Genomic DNA, 19,572 nt, shown 5'->3' on the forward strand with positions numbered 1-19,572 from the left:
AAAAAGCATTTGATAAAATACAACAACCGTTTATGATGAAAACACTCAGCAAAATGGGAATAGAGGGAGCATACCTTAACGTAATTAAGGCTATATATGAGAGGCCTGAAGCCAACATCATACTCAATGGACAAAAACTGAAAGCCTTCCCCCTGAAATCAGGAACTAGACAAGGCTGTCCACTCTTTCCACTTCTATTCAACATAGTGTTGGAAGTCCTAGCCACAGCAATCAGACAAGAAAAAGAAATAAAAGGCATCCAAATTGGGAAAGAAGAAATAAAACTATCACTATACGCAGATGACATGATAGTATACCTAGAAAATCCTATAAACTCCACTAAAAGACTACTCGATATAATGTGAATCTGGTAAAATAGCAGGGTACAAAATAAATATACAGAAATCTGAGGCATTTCTGTACACCAACAATAAAATATCGGAGACAGAGACAAAAAAGAAAATACCATTTACTATAGTAACAAAAAAAAAAAATAAAGTACCTAGGAATAAACTTAAACAAAGAAATAAAAGACCTGTACACTAAAAATTATGCAACATTGGAGAAAGAAACTAAGAAAGATACAAATAAATGGAAGCAAATACCATGTTCTTGGATGGGAAGAATCAACATCATCAAAATGGCCATACTACCCAAAGCAATTTACAGATTCAATGCAATCCCTATTAAAATACCGATGACATGTTTCACAGACCTAGAACAAATACTCCAAAACTTCATATGGAACCAAAAAAGACCCCGAATAGCAAAAGCAATCTTGAGACAGAAGAACAAAGCAGGAGGTATCACAACACCAGATATCAAACAATACTGCAAAGCCACTGTGATCAAAACACTCTGGTACTGGCATAAGAACAGACATATAGATCAGTGGAACAGAATAGAGAGTCCAGAAATAAACCCAGGCCTCTATGGTCAACTAATCTTTGATAAAGGGGGAAGGAACATAAAATGGAGTGAGAAGAGCCTCTTTAACAAATGGTGCTGGGAAAACTGGACAGGGACGTGCAAAAAAATGAAACTAGACCACCAACTTACACTACACACGAGAGTAAACTCAAGATGGATCAAAGACTTGAATGTAAGCCATGACACCATAAAAGTCCTAGAGGAAAATATAGGCAGGGAAATTTCAGATATATCACGTAACAATATCTTCACGGATACATCTCCGAAGGCAAGAGAAATAAAGGAAAAAATAAACGAATGGGACTACAACAAACTAAAGAGTTTCTGCTCCGCAAAGGAAAACATCAGCAAGGTGAAAAGGAAACAAACCATATGGGAAAACATATTTGTCAATGACGTCACAGACAGGGGACTGATCTCCAAAATATATAAAGAGCTTATACGACTCAACATCAAGAAGACAGACAACCCAGAGGACATACAGAAGGTCCATAGACACATGAAAAAATGCTCAACATCATTAGCCGTCAGGGAGACGCAAATAAAACCCACAATGAGATACCACTTTACACCAGTCTTAATGGCCATCATCAACAAATCAATAAACAAGTATTGGCGAGGATGTCGAGAAACGAGAATCCTACTGCACTGTTGGTGGGAATGCAGACTGGTGCAGCCACTATGGAAAACAGTATGGAATTACCTCAAAAAACTAAAAATGGAACTGCCTTTTGAACCAGCGATTCCACTGCTAGGATTATACCCGAAAAATCCTAAAACCCTAATTCAAAAGAACTATGCACCCCTATGTTCATAGCAGCACTGTTTGCAATAGCTAAGTGCTTAAAACAGCTTAAATACCCATCTGTAGATGAGTGGATCAAAAAAGTGTGGTACATTTACACAATGCAATACTATGTAGCAGAAAGAAAGAAGGAACTCCTGCCATTTGCAACAACATGGATGGAACTAGAGAGAATTATGCTTAGTGAAATAAGCCAGGCAAAGAAAGAAAAATACCATATGATATCACCTAATACAGGAAACTAAAGAACAACACAAACAAAGGAACTAAATAGAACAAAGAGCAGAATAGCAGTCAATGGGGGGGGGGGAGGAAGAGAAGGGGGATAAGTAAGGAAAAGGTTTAGTCAAAGAATGTGTATAAATGACTCATAGACATGGACGACGGGGTGGCATATGATTGTGGGAAAAGGGGTGGGCTGGGTGGGGGAGAGAAATGGGGGGATATGGGACAACTGTAATTGAAAAACCAAAAAATAAAAAATAAAAAAAAATAAAAAAGTTTTCGTCACGTGTATTTAAATGTCAGTTAATGTTACACATTTCTATTATATAGTTACTGTATTTAAGGCCAAAGTTTTATAAGATGGCATGTAACTGAGGACAAATAAAGGACCTAGAAGTACGGTGACCAAATATCCCAGTTTCACCATCACTGTCTTACTTTATGTCTGTTGTATGAACATTACTAATAGAGACAATTTTACTCTCAAAGGCCGCTTAGATGAACAATAGTATATGGTAACTCTGTTCAAAATAACAAATCAAAAAGGCTAAGTTTAAATGAGTTTTACCTTTTAAAGATATTTTGTTATGTTTATAATTTAAAAAAATAAAATATAGATTAGATGAACACATTATTTACATCAAGTGATTTATTTGTAGTACATCACCACTTACTGATAGCAGAGTCTTCAGCTCTCAGTTGGCTCTGACTCTAAGCTGTCTTTCTTGTTCCAACTTGGCATATTTTGGGTAATTTAAAAGAGCAAAAGGAAGGTTGATAATAAAGGGAATTGAAATCCAAATGAGAATGCACTTATCTGCTCAGAAATCCAAGTTTAAGACATTCCAGTCTAATGTGTTTTGGATGTATTATAGAGTAGGAAAGTGAGACCATTTGAGAGTGAGATTATGAAAGCATTGTGTAATATGTGAAGAGACACAAAGAATGTGAGAGGTGTGAGGAGTTGGAAAATGGTTCAAAGCAATTCCAGTTGTTCTTCTTTTTATAATTGGAACAGTGTGGAGTCTATAAACAAAAGATCAGTACTCCTCAGTTTGCTACTCTGTGGAATAGTGAGCCATCAATATAGTGTAGCCAGACTTTACCAAGTCATTTAATATGTCTTTAATTATATCAATGCACAGAATGTGGATAATTTTTATGTGAATATATCTACTTCACATTTGACACCATATACCATCTTATATCTCTCACAAGATTCAACCCAGACAAAAATACAGATATTCCATAAAGTTACTGAGACAAAGTCAGCTTTTGCTCAACCTTCCACCCTCATTCTTTGACCTCAGTTGTTGTTGTTGTTTAATACCTATAGGAATTAATATTTCTTTAGATTCACTTTAGTTTTATGGCTTATTGAACTCAGTTTCAAAATTCAACTCAGGTTCTTGTTCTCTTAATACAGCCATTTCTGGTGTTCCAGAGGTGGGCACTCCATCTTCTACCTCCAGCCCCATGGAGTGAACCCATGACCAGCACTACCAGGAAAGGGAATTCTGCATGATAATAAGTAAATGTTGCTGATTAATTACCAGCATTGATCAGTATGGATGTTTTGGTTGATTTTCTTGACAAAATTGTATTTGACATATTTTATTTTTATTTTAGATGATATTTTAGTGAAATTTTAACTGTGTGATGATTAAGGTTTAACATTCTTAGTATGGTCTGCCCGGCCTCCATGATTTGGCCGAAGTCCACTTTTCCATTCTTATTCTGTACGACTCTCCCCTACTCTCTCCCCTTTGTGCTCAGAATCACAGAAGACGGTAGTGCCTCTGCCCCGTTGCTCGTCAGACCTGACCCCCACAACAAACTGCACATATATTCAGATATAAACCTCAACTCCGTTGGCACTTACCTGAGCATGGCTCTCCCTAACCTAAAGACTAGAAATGATCCCCTTTTTATATACACACATAGTACCTTTCACTTTATCACTAGTATTTCATTTGTAATTATAAGATATTTGTATAATAGCTGCTGATCTTCCCCTCTAGACTAGAAGATATATTGAGCCAGCTGCATGAATATGGCACACTTTTGTGTCTACCATACTCAGCACAGTGCCTCCATACAAAGCAAATACACCATAAATAATTGTTCTTTTGGAGGTTATAGGATACAAGGTTGGAAGGATAGAGAATGTGTTGCTTGAAAAGAATTAGCCCCAAAATAATCTTGGTAGACTGGAAAAAGGTCAGCTACTTCACAAATGGAGTATAGCAGAAATAAAGTTTAGATCTTGCAGTCAGGACCAAAGAAACAATTGTATAAGAAAAGAGTGGGAATAATTAAAAGCACATGTATTTTAAAAAACTGATGATAGAATTTTTACTAATACAGTAAAAAAAAAAAAAATCTGTTTTTTCTTTCTACTCTCTCTCTTGCTCTTTCCCACAAGAGTAAAAACGTATGTTGATTGGTATGATTCGATGTAGCCTCATTAACCAGGGAACAAGGCCATGGAACTGGAAAGATTTGGACAAATCTTACTTTCTCTTTTTCTTTGTTTCATAGACATAGCTGCTTGCAGACCAAGGGGTGTTAGATAAGCGGTAAATGATAAATTTAAACATATCACCAATTCTCCACATAGTAAGACTATGCAGGGCCCTATCATAGTCTCCAAGTTAGTTTTAATATTTTAAGTGCTGATACTTTATTATAATTCTTAGATTTTTTCCTATACTTATGATCAACTTACTAAGCAAGAGAATATAGCTAACATGTAATCTCATAATAAATAGTCCAGGAATATTTTAGAATGATCCTGAGGACTAGACATGATCAATAACAGAGTTTTATTCAATATTATTACTGAAGAGATACTGCAATCTTGGACTGAATTAACAAAGAAAAATCTAGAACAAGAACAGTAAGATTCTATTGAGAACTGCTCAGAACCCTCCTGGTGTACTGTCTATTCTTGGGAACTGTAAGTGACATACTGATAATGACAGAGTATATTTTGAGGCTGTTTGAGATTGTATTATTAATTGTTTGCTGATCTTCCTGAAAGAGGCTTATGAATCCCTAAACTTTGTTATGTGAATTAGAATGTGTCCCACTGGGAGTTGTACATTTTTCTACTCCATCAATGTTAGACTGGAATGGCCACTCACTTTAGCTATTATAAAAAACAGTAAAAGTAAAATAAATGAGTAAAATATATATACCACTCAGAGCAAATTTTGCACATTTCATCTATTATAAGATTGTCATAACTGAGGGACTGCTCATTCAGCCTGAGTCTTAAAAGGAAGATATATGGAGAAGAACTTTAGCAAATATACAACTGCCTTATTATGTAAGAAATAAACCTTTATGATGGTAATTACTAAAATTTTGAAGCTGTTACCACAGCAAAGCCTGAAGAAAGTTGACTAATAGTGTCAGGCAACCTGAATAATTAAAAACTTCTAGACCATTTTATATTAGGAATAGCTGAGGAAATTAGGATGTTCTGGTTACTAAAGGAAAATATAGAGGGGTTCTAAATAGTTAATGAGTGGTCAAATATTTGAATAATAGAACTGTTCTCCATATTCTTACCTTGTCAAATTAGGACCAATAATGGGAAGCTTTAGAATAACCCACTTTAGCTGAATATTAGAATTTTCTAATTTGCAGAGGTTGTCAAAAGTGAAATTGGCAGTTTTAGGATGCATGGAAAGTTTCCTAATATTGGGAAGTTCAAATAGCTCAATACATTTGTTTTTGAAAGAATCCCAATATTGGTTGATTCAATAAACTATATCACCTCTTTCTAAAACAAAATACAACATTTATAACAAAAAATAGGCAACTCGTACAGATCTTTCTCCAAAGACCCATTGTCTATTATATGTTGGTTTTCTTCCCTTCACTCAGTTCTTTTGTGATCATTATGAACATGAATTGGTAAAGAGAGTAAGAATTTCTTTTAAATATGTTATGTGCTTCCAAATTAACAGTCTAAGACTGGGTATAGTTGTCAAATATGAGAGAGTAATACCAGTCACAAAGATAAATATTTAAAATACAGTAACTGGATTTTAAATCAAAATAGGAAATTAAAAATAAAAAATTGTCTTTGTTCCAAAATATCATTAAAAAATAAAACTCTTACTAATGAGTACACAGAAATTCATAAAATGATTTGCCATTGTCCATATGCAAAATATGATTCTACTTTATTTATGAGTCTATTGTTGTATTTGTAGGCATTAGCACAGCAACTAAGAGACAGTTGGTTATATTTAATTTTTCCATCCACTATAGAATTGGTTAAAGAACTTTAATATTAAAATAAACCAACTTTTTAATTTAAAATTAGTTATGTACATCTTTTAAAAAATGTTCGTGTTTGCTATTATAAGAAAAATAACTATCAAATAAGTTTTCTTTTGATATTTGTTTATGTCAAATAAATAGATTCAATGATTAACATGTTAAATTGTGGCTGCCAACATCTGTTTCTTCTAATTTGTTATTTTATGTTTCATTTTAGTTATAAAGCATAATGTTCAATTTTATCATATACTATAAGTTTTTTCAAGTAGCTAGTACATGGTTACTTAATAAATAAATATTTATTAAATTTCAGTAATAAATACAAAGCAACTTTAAAAATTAGTATTTTAAAAGTGTAAAAAACATCTCACTATCATACCTGAAATAGAAAAATATTCAGCATGAGAAACTGTAATACATTTTTTAACATTCAAAAGAAAAATTATTTTTGGCCTCAAATTTAGAAGTTCAGTGATTTTTATGACCTAAAAGGCAGATAAAACTCAGCTATTAATAATTTGAGAAAGAGACTTCATAGTGTTTATTCTATTACTGATTAGCTTTATATTTTTCCTCTATTAAAATGTTGACTAAATACCAAATACAATGCATTCTTTTAATCCGTTTTTTCCACTTTATACCCCCAAAGGAGTACAGTAAGTAAAGCAGGGGAAGTTTGGTTTTTTTCCTTTCTTCTAGTTAAAAATTTTAAAGGCTTTACTATTTATTCTCAATGATCCTCATTTTGTTTGATTGAAAAAATTTTTAAAGATTCTAAATAACTCTGGCAATTAAACATGTCAGAATGTTTTAATAATAGTCTCTAGCTTATATTAGAATTTAAATTTTTATTATTTGCTATACTCTACAAAAGGAAATAGGAAATCTTACATAATTTATGTTTCCATGTAGCTCTTATTCATATTTAGCATATATAAAAAAGCAATTTTCCCTAAAACTAGTTATCTGTTTTGTCTTCAAAATTAGTAGATAGCTTTACATAATGAGCATCTGAATAATGTTACTCATTTTTCCATATTATACTTAAGACACCTACAAAAGAGTTTGTTTAATTTGTTCTTTTCCTAGAAGGTTGTCATTTCAGAGAAAACAAAAAGTGATTAAAACTCAATAGAGGTTAAGAAAGAATCAAGTCATAAGAAGATAAAATCATGAGTAATGAAAGTAAAACTTAGAGGCAATTCTTTGATTCCCAGCTCATGCAAATGATTTGCTAGGCCAATGACAATTTTAAAGACACAATGCAAACAGAGGCTTGAAATGGGCAAGTGTGGACAGTGAGGCTTGCTCTCTCCTACCTTTGCCAGTAACAAAGCATTATGTGGGTTAACCTGGAGAATGAGGCCGCATGGAGTACATCTAAACTGCTCAGTGGTCCCAACAAAGGCCAGTCTAGATCATCCAACAGCCAGATATGTGAGCAAGCCCAGCCAAGGTCAGTTGAGCTTCCTTGTCAATCCCTAGCTGTCCACAAAAATATCTTATACTAGTTTGTTACATAGAAAAGGAAAAAAAAATCAGATGTTTTCTAATTATTAGGTACAAATTTTAAGTATTCTGAAGTATAATTGCTATCCTAACTAGAATAAAATAGGCCTAATCTAACCTAAACACTAAATGACAACAAAAAAGTCTTAGTTTCAGATATATTCACGACATATTCTTCTATTGTTACATATTAGATTACATATATTTATATATGTGTTAGAAATTTTGAGATACAATATGATTTAGTTGAAAACTGTTCATGGACTTTGGTAAATACAGACTTGAATTCAAATCCTGTCTCTGCCATTTATTACTATTTGTTTTATTATTAGCTGTTTATCATTGCCATGGGAAAATAATTTAAACTTCTGTGCTCCAATTTTCTGCTTGTAAATTGAGATCTGATATTACTCCAAAAGATTACTATTGAGGACTGGATTAATTTATTCATTAATTCTTTAATTAATTCATTCAACAAACATTTCTTGAGCATCTAACCTTCCAGGCACCACTTTAGGTGCTGAGAATATGACAGTGAACTAACTAGACATGGTGCTGCCCTAATGGAGGTGGCATTCTGGAGGCAGCAGACTGATAGCAAACTAATGAACATGTAACATTAAGTGACATGAAGAAAAGTATCACAGATAAAATAAAATGAGGTAAAGGGGACTGTGAGTACGGAGTGTGGATCATCAGAACAGACTTCATTGTAAGTTGAGATCTAAACAGAAACCTGAAGAAGGTAAAGAAATGAGTCTTGTGGATTTTAGGAGAAAGTACATTATATGAAGGAGTTCAAGGAATTGAAGGAAATGTCATGTGCCTGGAGCACAGTGAACAAGGGAGAGAGAAGGACATGAGTTCAGAGAGGCAGTAGGGGAGCCAGATCCTGCAGGTCCTTGAAGGTCATGATCAGAACTTTGTTTTTTACTCTGATTAATACTGTCAGCTATTAAACATTTTGAACAAGAGGAGTAACATAATAAACTGTGTGACAACAGAAGATGCAAAAAGACTAGTTAGAAAATACTTGCAAAGATCCAACTAAGACAACATCTTGGACCAAATTATTAGCATAGAGCAAAAACAAGCTGTTGGAAACGGGATATATTTTGAATATGAAGGCTACTGGACTTGCTAATGAGTTGGATTTGGGGCTGAGCATATCAGAAGCAAGGATGAAGGTTCTAGCTAAGAAACATGAATAACACAGCTGACTTTACTGGGATGAGGAGGAAAGTTAAAGTTCAGGATGCAGAGGGTAGAGGTGGAATGGATCTGGTTTTAGACAAGTTTTTCTTTCCTTATTATTTGTGTTATGATTTATTTTTGAGAGCTCTATTAACATATTAACAACCTAAGTGGAAATGTTGAATAGGCACTTGAGTATACCTGTCTGAAGTACAGGAGAGAAACAGGCTGGATATATAAATTTGAAAGTTGAACACTAATAATGGGAATGTTCTAAAGTTCAGCTTTAGGTTTGGTTTTGGGCTAAATTCTGTTCTTCAGTTTGGAAAAGTGAATGTACTAAATGTTGGCATTATTTCTGGTACTTGTGATCATGTATGTAACCATCAGATCCTGTGAGCATCACAGCTTTAACAAAACAAAGTATGTTGCATCAATGTTAGGCCAATCAGGAGGGGCTGAAAGCACATAGTAGTTTAAACAGGGAAAGTTGAATAAAGAATTATTAACTATTCTAAGAGAGTAACTCTAAGATATAAGAAAACTCCTAACAATTTTGGGGAAGGTGTAAATAAGCCTCCTGGATAATAATTATGCTGGTTTTCCCAGTCCAGACTGGTCTGTAGTTGGTGGGCAAGCAGGAAGCATCCTTCTGGAGTGCATAAGGAGCAAGAGGAAGTACAAGTGGGACCCAAGTGAGCATAGCCAGGCATGTGAGCATACAGAGGGAACGGGGGTTCCGATGCAGCTGAGGACTTGGAGCGCGAAGTGTTTGTGAGGTGAGCCACTGCCATCAGCCAGCATGCAGAGGCAGTGGGAGCACTGGTGCAGGCTGACGATAGCCAGGGGGCTGGGCACATGGATGTGCAGAAGAAATAGGAGCCCTGGTGTGGCAGGAAGCCTAGAGCACAGAGTCCACGTCAGGAGGGCCATGGCTCAAAGATGGTAGGAAACAAACCAGGGGTGGATTACAAGCAAGCAGGAATAAGGGTCCCAGTTTGAGCAGGAAGGCATAAGAGTGTGGTGTCCATGTTGAGAGGAAAGATCACCAGGACAGACAAGGGCTGCAAGGTTGCTGAGGGTCTGTGCATTGTGGGAGGACAGACATCTGCTGGTATGCTGTCTGTCCACCCACACTGCTGACCCACCATGAAGCAGCCAGAAATGGAGGAGGAGCCCTTTGTTCCTTCAGCACCCTCTACTAAGGAAGTTTAACATTATACTCATTGTGAATGAGAAATGCTTAAAGGAATCACATTCCATCCATTTGCACAGCATGTGTTAAAGGGTAAATTTAGAGCTGAGAGGGAATAAATTGGTAAATGGCATACATGCCATTTTTACTATTAATATCAGAATAGTCAATCTCAAATACAGATAATCATTCCATACATAGCTTTAGGTAAATTTCCTTATGTGCAATATATGTTGAAATTTTATCATTCATTTAAATTATAATTGCATTTTTACTGTTGCAAGAGAAAATAATGACTGTGCGATTTTAATGTTATAAAAAACAATTATTAATAACTCAATTATTTAAATATATACTGAATAGATTGACAGTCAACATCCCTCTGACAGAGAGCTGGTCAGGTAGGTAAGAATACTTTTCTTTTGACAATAAATGCTTATAGAAATTTAAATAAATTAAAAAAGAGTGTTTGAATATTAACTTGCATCATAATTATATATTTTTAAATGTGTACTTGTTCCATAATATTAAATAAAATAACCCTTCTAACATATATTTATTTTGCAGTCATTTAATTTTATTTGGGCCATGAGGCATGAAAGGTTCTATTTGGAAATTGTAAAGATAAAATAGAAATGGAATATCAACTTTGCTGGCTCAAAATTTAACCAAAAAGAAAGTCTCCTAACATAAATAGAATATCTGTTTTTTCAATTTATTTATTGATTTTAGAGAGAGAGAAACATCAATTTGTTGTTCCATTTACTTATGCATTCATTGGTTGATTCTTGTATGTGCACTGACCAGGGATTGTGCTGGAGATTTCTGAGTGGATGATGCTTCTTGGTCCAGTAGACCAGTTGAATTTGACAGGAATCAGATTGAGACATTAACTGAGAACAATCAATGTTATACCATGTGGGAGATAGCTGACATATTCAAATTATCGAAATCAGTATAGTTATTGGTGGAAATGAAAAATGTGATTTCTATTTTACAAAAACAACTTAACAGACTTTTTTCAACCAAATAGATAACTGATCAATAAGTACTCAAACTAAGACCAACAGGGTAGAGAAAGACTTGAGGTTCCTCCCTCCTGCGCACCCTAGGAGTTGGGTTGGCCAAAAAGTTTGTATATTTTTTCTGTAAAATGAAAGGCACATTTGTCATTTTCACTGACATCTTGATTGATTTGGGGTATTTTGAATATGTCAGCTCTCTCCCACTTATAGTGGGTAGAGGCCAGGGGTGCTGCTAAACATCTTCCAATGCATAAGAGAGCCCCACAGCAAAGAATTATCTGGCCAAATTGTCAATAGTACTTCAAAACTCACAAACCACTTTTGATGTGTTCAATCAGTCACAGCACCTTCTCCATACACTGCACAAATCTTTTCTTGCATTTCAGTTCTGTTTTTACTTTTCTTGAAATAAAGCATAACACACCAAAAATGTTGCATATTTTCTTCCATCTTCAATATTAAAATAAATGGCTACACAAAAATTAACCAATTTTTATGTTTTTTTAAATGTACCCTGATAGGACAGCTTCCACAACACAATCTAACAAAATTGTTTCTAATGAAGTTCAAGACAACTAAGAACTACTAGAGCCATCATCTGGAAAAATCACAACAGACTTTTTGGCCAACCCAATATATCCTTTGTACCTTTTTTATGTGAACCTTCTCTTTATCTTGATGAATCTACCAAAAGGATTATCAAGCATATTATTAATAACTTTTCAAAATAAGTGGTTTTTGTTTCATTATTTATTGTTTCTTTTTGTTCCATTGTATTTTAAACCTTTTGTTTTTCTAATATACACATTAAAAGTATCAGATAGCAATATCATATATGAAAAAAATCACTTTTGGAGTTGATAAAATTCTGTTCTAATCTTTACACTGATAGTCACTAGCTATGTTACTATTTTCTTATTTACTTCATTAATAAAATGGAGAAAATGATATTTGTCACTCATGTGATAACAATTAAAAGAGGTTAAATGGCATGCCTCACTTCTTAGTTATTTTGATTATTGGATTCAAATAAAATGAGATACATCTAAAACTAAAGTATACATATATCAATTTAATTATTATGCTAATTAAATGTAATGAGAAAAATACCATAACTCATAAAGCATTCACAATATACAGATGTTTCATCAACTGAAGCATAAATATTTCCAAAACCAAACATTAAAATAATTAAGAATAATTTCAGTTTCCTATTTCAAAACCACTTTGCTTCAATTAACTAGGGAAAATCATTTTATAATAGTTATACTCTTTTATTTAATTCACATTCTGTACCATCACTATACTTGTCAGTGATCAAAAAATGTTAGTACCATACACATAATCACTATATTCAAGTTTTTAATTTTCAAATTCTCTAAAAAGGTATGATCGTGTAAGAACTATTATATAAAACTAAAATTAAGTCTCACAATTTTCTGATGAATAAATAAAAGTTTTACAACATTTTTCAAATAATTTTTCACTGTCATAATTCCCTAATGTGGTATCTTTTAAACACCTACTAATAAAGATTAATGTGTAAAATATTAGTCAACCTATGACTATCTGAATGAAATAGGTTAGGCTTAATGCCCTGTGTACTAAGATACTGGATTTTGCAAGGACAGCAGATTATTTTTGTCTAATTACTTTTTTCCCGATTTTCTTCTTATTGGTCTTCTCTTTTCTCTAAATATGTAAAAATTTAAGTTCGTTAGGCAAATGACTGACTGGACACTTAAGTAACAGAATCCTAACCAGGAAAGTCTGCCTTATATAAAAAGTTTTAAAAGGAAAATTTGAAGTAAAAATAGTGGTCAGCTTTTACAGTAATTTACGACTCTATTTGTTTCTCTAACTATTCATTTAGTTTCTGTCACCTTCACTAGAGTGTCAGCCCCATGCAGGGAGATATCTTATCTGCTTTTCTTCATCATTATATTACAGCATGTCAAGAGCACACCAGGAACAAAATGTTCAGTGCATATGTAGGATAAACAAATGAAATAATTGATCAGTTAACTAAGGTTAATGAGTATCTTTCTTACTCTCTCAAATATAAGCAGCTATGGGGGAGAGAAAAAAATTTCTGAAATTTATGTTTTTCTAAAGAAACGAAAATTCTCTGTAAAAAGAAAAACAAAAATAAAAATACATACAGAACCTATCATCCAGGTGGTTGGGTTAACTAAGCTATTTTGCAGACCTTGACAAAACACCTAGTTTATAAGAGATTCTTATGACTCAAGAAAAGGAATAAAGAGATCCCTTTTTTGTTTTATTTCTAACTCCTACAGTTTTATAAAGGTGTAAAATATTTTCTTGAAAAGGGTCTGGGACAGATAATTACAGAAATACAAAAAGAGGATTGATTATCAGATATCCTCAGAGACACAAGTCTCACTTAAGATGTAGGGTGATATGGAAGGAGCTTCTAGAGTAAATAAGCTCTTCCTGACACTTCCGACAGGCAGTGTAAAATGCAGGAACCAGGGTTGCAGAAGATGCTTTCAACTTAAACTTAGGAAAATGTGCAGCAATTTTTATCTGTACAGCATAAAAATTAAAATGATAAAGTGAACCAAGACATTAGGGAATTAAATTTTTTTTTAATGAATGACAGCTTCCAAGTCTGCTTTTGTCTTAACATATATTTCTAATAAATACATTCTATGCTGCTGCTTGACACTCCATACTGCTTATTCCCCATTATATTTCACTTAATAAGAGTAGCACAGTAAGGTATATTTTTTGCCGGATTGAAAAAAGTGGTGATTTATATTGCAAACCCCAGACTCTAGCCCAGTCCCCTATGTGACTCAGTTGTTTTTACTTGGAGAAAGTTTAGTGGAAGAAGAGGTCAGATTTATTTTGTTCAATGACCTTCATTTTCATCTCTGTAAAAGCAACTAAACTTCAAAGGAATTTATGGTATATGGTGAACTGGAGCTCATTAACACCAGACTTTAATCTAATGTGCTAGATTTCTTCAGCGGTTAAATTTCCCAGGCTCATTGCTGCAGAAACAGTATTATCTAAAATGTTATTTGTTTTATTGAGGTATACTTAACAAATATATATATATAAGCTGTACTACATTATGGTTTGATATAAGTGTACATTTTAAAATGGTTACCACAATCAAGATAATTTACACAATCATCACCTCACAGTTACTTTTTCTTTTCTTCTGGTGTGATGAGAACATATAAGATTCATTCTCTTAGCAAATTTCAAGTATACAACAGAGTATTATTAAATATTGTCACCATGCTGTATATTAGATCCCCAGAACTTATTCATCTTTTAATTGAAAGTTTGTACCTTTTGGCCAAACTCTACCATCCTTCCTCTTCCTCACAACCACCATTCTACAATTCTGTTCTATGAGTTCAACTTTTTTAGATTCCACATGTGACATCAAATAGTATTTGTCCTTCACTGCCTGGCTTATCTCACTTAGAACAATGACCTCAAGATTGATTCATCATTACATTGTTGCCCATATCAGGATTTCTTTCTTTTTTATGGCTAAACAATATTACAAATATATATACAATCATAATTTTATTTATTCATTCATCTGTAACAGATACTTAGGTTGTTTCCATATCTTGTCTATTATGAATAATATAATGCTATTATACCCCCAGTGGCCGTTAGAGTATAGATAACTCTTTAAGACACTGATTTCATTTCCTTTGGATATTTACCCAGTAGTGGGATTGCTGGATTGTATTGGAATTCCATTTTTAATTTTATGACGAACCTCCATACTGTGTTTTCATAATGGCTGTACCAATTTATATTATGGCCACAGTGCACAAGGGTTCCTTTTTTTCCACACCCTTCCAATATTTATCTGCTGTCTTTGCTTAAAAAAAAAAAAAAATCCTAACAGGTGTGAGATGATATCGCATTGTGGGTTTAATTTGCATTTTCCTGATGATTAGTGATAGTAAACATTTTTTTTCATGCACTTGTTGTCTATTCATATGTTTTATTTGGAAAAATATTCAGGTCTTTCACCCATTTTTAAATTTGGTTATTAGTTTTTTGCTATTGACTTGTAGGAGTTTCTTCTATATTTTAGATATCAACTCATTATGAGATACATGGTTTGCAAGTATTTTCTCCCATTCTATAGATTGTCTTTCTATTTTGTTGATTGTTTCTTTTGCTGTGCAGAAGCATTTTAGTTTGATATGCCCCGTTTCTTTATTTTTGTTTTTGTTGCTTGCACTTTTGATATCATATCTAAAAAATCATTGCCGAGATCAGTGTCAAGGAGCTTTTATTTATGTTTTCTCCAATATTTACAGTTTCAGGTTTTATGTTCAAGTTTTTAATATATTTTGAGTTAATTTTTTGAGTATAGTATAAGATAGTCATCCAGTTTCATTCTCTTGCCTGTGGATATCCAGTTTTCCCAGCACCACTTATTGAAGAGACTGTTTTTCCCTCAATGTGTATTCTTGACTCCCTTTCATGTACAGTATTACCTCACTGTATACTGTGGGTTTATTTCTGTACTTTCTATTCTGTTGCATTGGTCTATCTGTGTCTTTATTTAGCATCATACTGTTTTGATCACTATAGCTTTGTAATACAGCTTGATATAAGAAACATGATGCCTCCAGTTTTGTTCTTTCTCAAGATTGCTTTGGCTATTCAGGGTATTTTGTGGTTCCACACAAATGTTAGAACTGTCTTCTCTATTTCTGTGACTATGCCATTGAAATTTTGATAGGGACTGCATTGAATTGTAAATCACTTTGAGTAACAGGGAGATTTTCATATTGTTAATTCTTCTGAACAAAGAACTTGTGATATCTTTCCACTTATTTATGTCTTCTTCAATTTCTTTTGCCAATCTCTTATAGTTTTCAGTATAGAGATTTTTTACCTCCTTGGTTAAATTAATTCCTAAAGGGTTTTTCTTGGCGATATTATGAATAGTATTAATTTCTTAATTTCTTTTTTAAAGTGTATTTTATTGATTATGTTGTTACAGTAGTTCCAATTTTTTCCCCTTTGCTCCTCTCTGCCCAGTACCCTGCTTCCCTCCAGCAATCCCACCCCCCCTTAGTTTATGTCCGTGGGTCATTCATATAAGTTCTTTGGCTTCACCCCTTTCTATGTTATTCTTAACTTCCCCCTGTCTATTTTGTACCAACCAATTATGCTTCTTAATCTCTGCACCATTTTCTCATTTCTCCCCATTCCCCCTCCCAGCTGATAACCCTCCAAATGATCCCCATACCTATGATTCTGTTCCTATTCTGGTTTGCTTAGTTGGATTTTATTTTTATTTTTTAGATTCAGTTGTTGATAGTTGTGAGTTTGTTGTCATTTTAATGTTCATAATTTTGACCTTCTTTTTCTTAAGTAAGTTCCTCTGACATTTTATATAACAATGGCTTGGTGGTGATGAACTCCTTTCGCTTTACCTTTTCTGAGAAGCACTTTATTTGCCCTTTCATTCTAAATGATAGCTTTGCTGGATAGAGGAATATTGGTTGTAAGTCCTTGCTTTTCATCACATTGAATACTGCTTGCCAGTCCCTTCTTGCCTGTAAAGCTTCTTTTGAGAAATCAGCTGATAGTCTTATAGGCACCCCTTTGTAGGTAACTCTCTGCTTTTCTCTTTATATTTAACCTTTGTCCTTTTAATTATGATGTGTCTTGGTGTGGGTTTTTTTTTTGTTTGTTTGTTTGTTTGTTTTTTTGAGCTTAGCTTGATTGGGACTCTCTGTGCTTCCTGCACTTGTATGTCTATTTCCTTCGCCAAATTTGGGGAATTTTCCTTCATTATTTTCCCGCATAAGTTTTCAATTTCTTGCTCTTTCTCTTCTTCTGGCTCCCCTATAGTTCAGATGTTGGCATGTTTAAAGATGTCCCAGAGGTTTTTAAGCCTCCACTCATTTATTTTTCATTTCTTGTTTCCTCATTCTATACTGGTTGACTGTTTTTTTCTTCCTTATGTTTCAAATCATTTATTTGAATCCCGGTCTCCTTCCCTTCACCATTGGTTTTGTGTGGATTTTCCTTCATTTCATTTAGCATAGCCTCCACTTATTCCCTTATACATGTGCCACATTTAAACATATCTGTCAAACCTGTGAGCATTTTTATCACCAGTGTTTTGAACTCTGCATCTGTTAGGTTGGCTATCTCCTTGTCGCTTAGTTCTCCCACTGGAACCTTGATCCATTCCCCATTTTGGGCCATACTTCTCTGTCTCCTCATTCTGACAGGCTCCTGTGTTTGTTTGCCTTAGGTAGAGCTGTAACTCCTGTTATGTTGTAAGGGGCAGAGCACTAGGTATTTGTCAGTACAGGGCGATCTGTTTTACCACGTTGTGGCACTGTGTGTTGGGGGGAGGGTCCGAGAGGGAACAGTGCCACCTGCTCAGTACTTACCCCTTTTCCAGGCACTTCTCCCACTTCTGTATGGGACTGGTACCTCTTTAGCTGTTGCCCTTGTCATCATTCCCAGAGTGGGTGGGTCTGTGGATGTTCTAGGACTGTGGGGGCCCTTTAAACCAGCGGATTCTGCAGAGAAACTGGAAGTTTCTTTGTCTACCCCAATTCCCACTGGTTTGCACAGTCAAAAGTAATGAGGCTTGTTTTTCTTGGTGCTGGGATTGTGAGCTGCGTGGTCTGGTCTGGTGCTGGGAGCGCTCCCCAGGTGTCCCTCCTGACTCTTTAAAACATGTGACTGTACTTTCCACTGAAGGGGAGTAAACCCCGACAGAAAATCCGGAGCCGGAGTCCCTAAGGCGGTTTGACGTTGTAGTCAACACCGGCAACTCCTGCGGCGCACCTGAAGCCAAGCTGTATTGACTCCGTCTTTCCCTTGGACCCTTCAGCTGCGAAGAGAGGGGGGGGTCTGCTGTTGCAGCAGACCCTCCATATCACCCTGCCCAGGCTCTGTAGCTTCAGCTTCACTGGAGAGGACACTCCAGCGTCATCGTAAGATGTCGATTCAACACGGGAGGAGACAGATACCGTGTCACTCCCGAGTCGGACTGCACAACCATTCTCGGCGGTGCAGATAGACACTTAAGAAGCTACACCATCGTCTCTCGAGATGGATGGCTGCCGACGACTTTCCACTGGCCTGCCACTGCCACTGCTGCTGCAGCCACCACACCGCGTCCGTCCTCTCCATCTCAGCTCTCCCCCTCCTACCTGTCTGGATGAGTATTTCTTCTTTATATCTTTGTTTGTTGGAGTTCCATGCAGCTCAGTTTTCTGGAACTTCTGGTTATCTCTAATTTTGAGGTAGTTATATTCCTTCTTAGTTGTGGAGGAAGATGCAGCGTGTCTGTCTAGGCCTCCTTGTTGGCTAGAAGTGATTTCTTAATTTCTTTTTTGAATAGTTCTTTGTTCAATTTTTTGAAAATCTATTTTATTTTGTTTTTATTTAAATTTATTGGGTTTTCAAGTGTAAATTTCTATGATACATGTTCTGTTATTGCACCTCCTAGATTGTGCACCTTTTTGCTGAATATTCATTGTTTTGAGACAGAAAGAATAAAATAGTTACAAATATAATAAGGATTTAAAAAATAGAAAGCAATGCAAGGATAATATTCAGAAAGAAAAATATTTATTTTCACTTATAATTTCACTTTATCTTATATGATGATATTTTTGCCCTTTTCAGAGATTATTTGAGAATAAAAAATTATTGTAAACCATATTTTTGCTGCTATAATAAATTACCACAAGTTTTTCTTTAAATAACATAAATTTATTATCTCACAGTTCTTTAGGTCAGAAGTCTGGTGGGCTTGGCTTGTTTCTCTGCCTCTGTCTCACAAGGCCAAAATAGAAGTGTCTGCAGGGCCATTTTCCTTTCTGGAGGCTATAAAAGAGAAAATATTCAGGATTTTTGCATAATTCCATTTCATACAGGTATAGGAGCCCCCATATCCTTGCTGGCTGGTGGCAAGGAGTCATTCTCAGATTTTGAGGCTGAATACTCAAAGCCTTCCGCTTTCATCTTCAGTGCAACAAAAGAAAGTAAGATCTTACTCACATTTTAACTCTTCCTCTTTCTTTCACTGCATCTTTCACTGGCTCTTCTGCCTTCCTCCTCCAGTTTTGAGGGCGCTTGTGCTTAAATTGTTCTCCCCAAATAATTTAAGATAGTCTTCCTAATTTATTTTCACCTGATTAGCAATCTTTAATTTCATGTGTAAAAGCCCTTTGTCATGAAATATTAACAAATATCCATTCACAGACTCCAACATCAAAGCATAGGTATTTTGGAGGGGGAAGAGTGAGGGATGAGAAGGCATTACTCTGTCTATGAAATCTATGATTTATGACAATTAGTTAGTCAGTATTCATAATATTCTAAATATAGCATTTACTCAAATT

At 34.7% G+C, this 19,572-nt stretch overlaps 1 pseudogene; it reads right to left on the reverse strand.

Moving 5' to 3' along the window:
* Positions 1-9,892, reverse strand: part of LOC150019313 (dystrophia myotonica WD repeat-containing protein pseudogene) — a 30,672-nt pseudogene extending 20,780 nt beyond the window's left edge.
* Between the last annotated feature and the right edge of the window lie 9,680 nt (positions 9,893-19,572).

This window comes from Furipterus horrens, unplaced genomic scaffold (assembly GCF_987537825.1).
Source record: "Furipterus horrens unplaced genomic scaffold, mFurHor1.1.pri manual_scaffold_2, whole genome shotgun sequence".
NCBI classification, from domain to species: Eukaryota; Metazoa; Chordata; class Mammalia; order Chiroptera; family Furipteridae; genus Furipterus; species Furipterus horrens.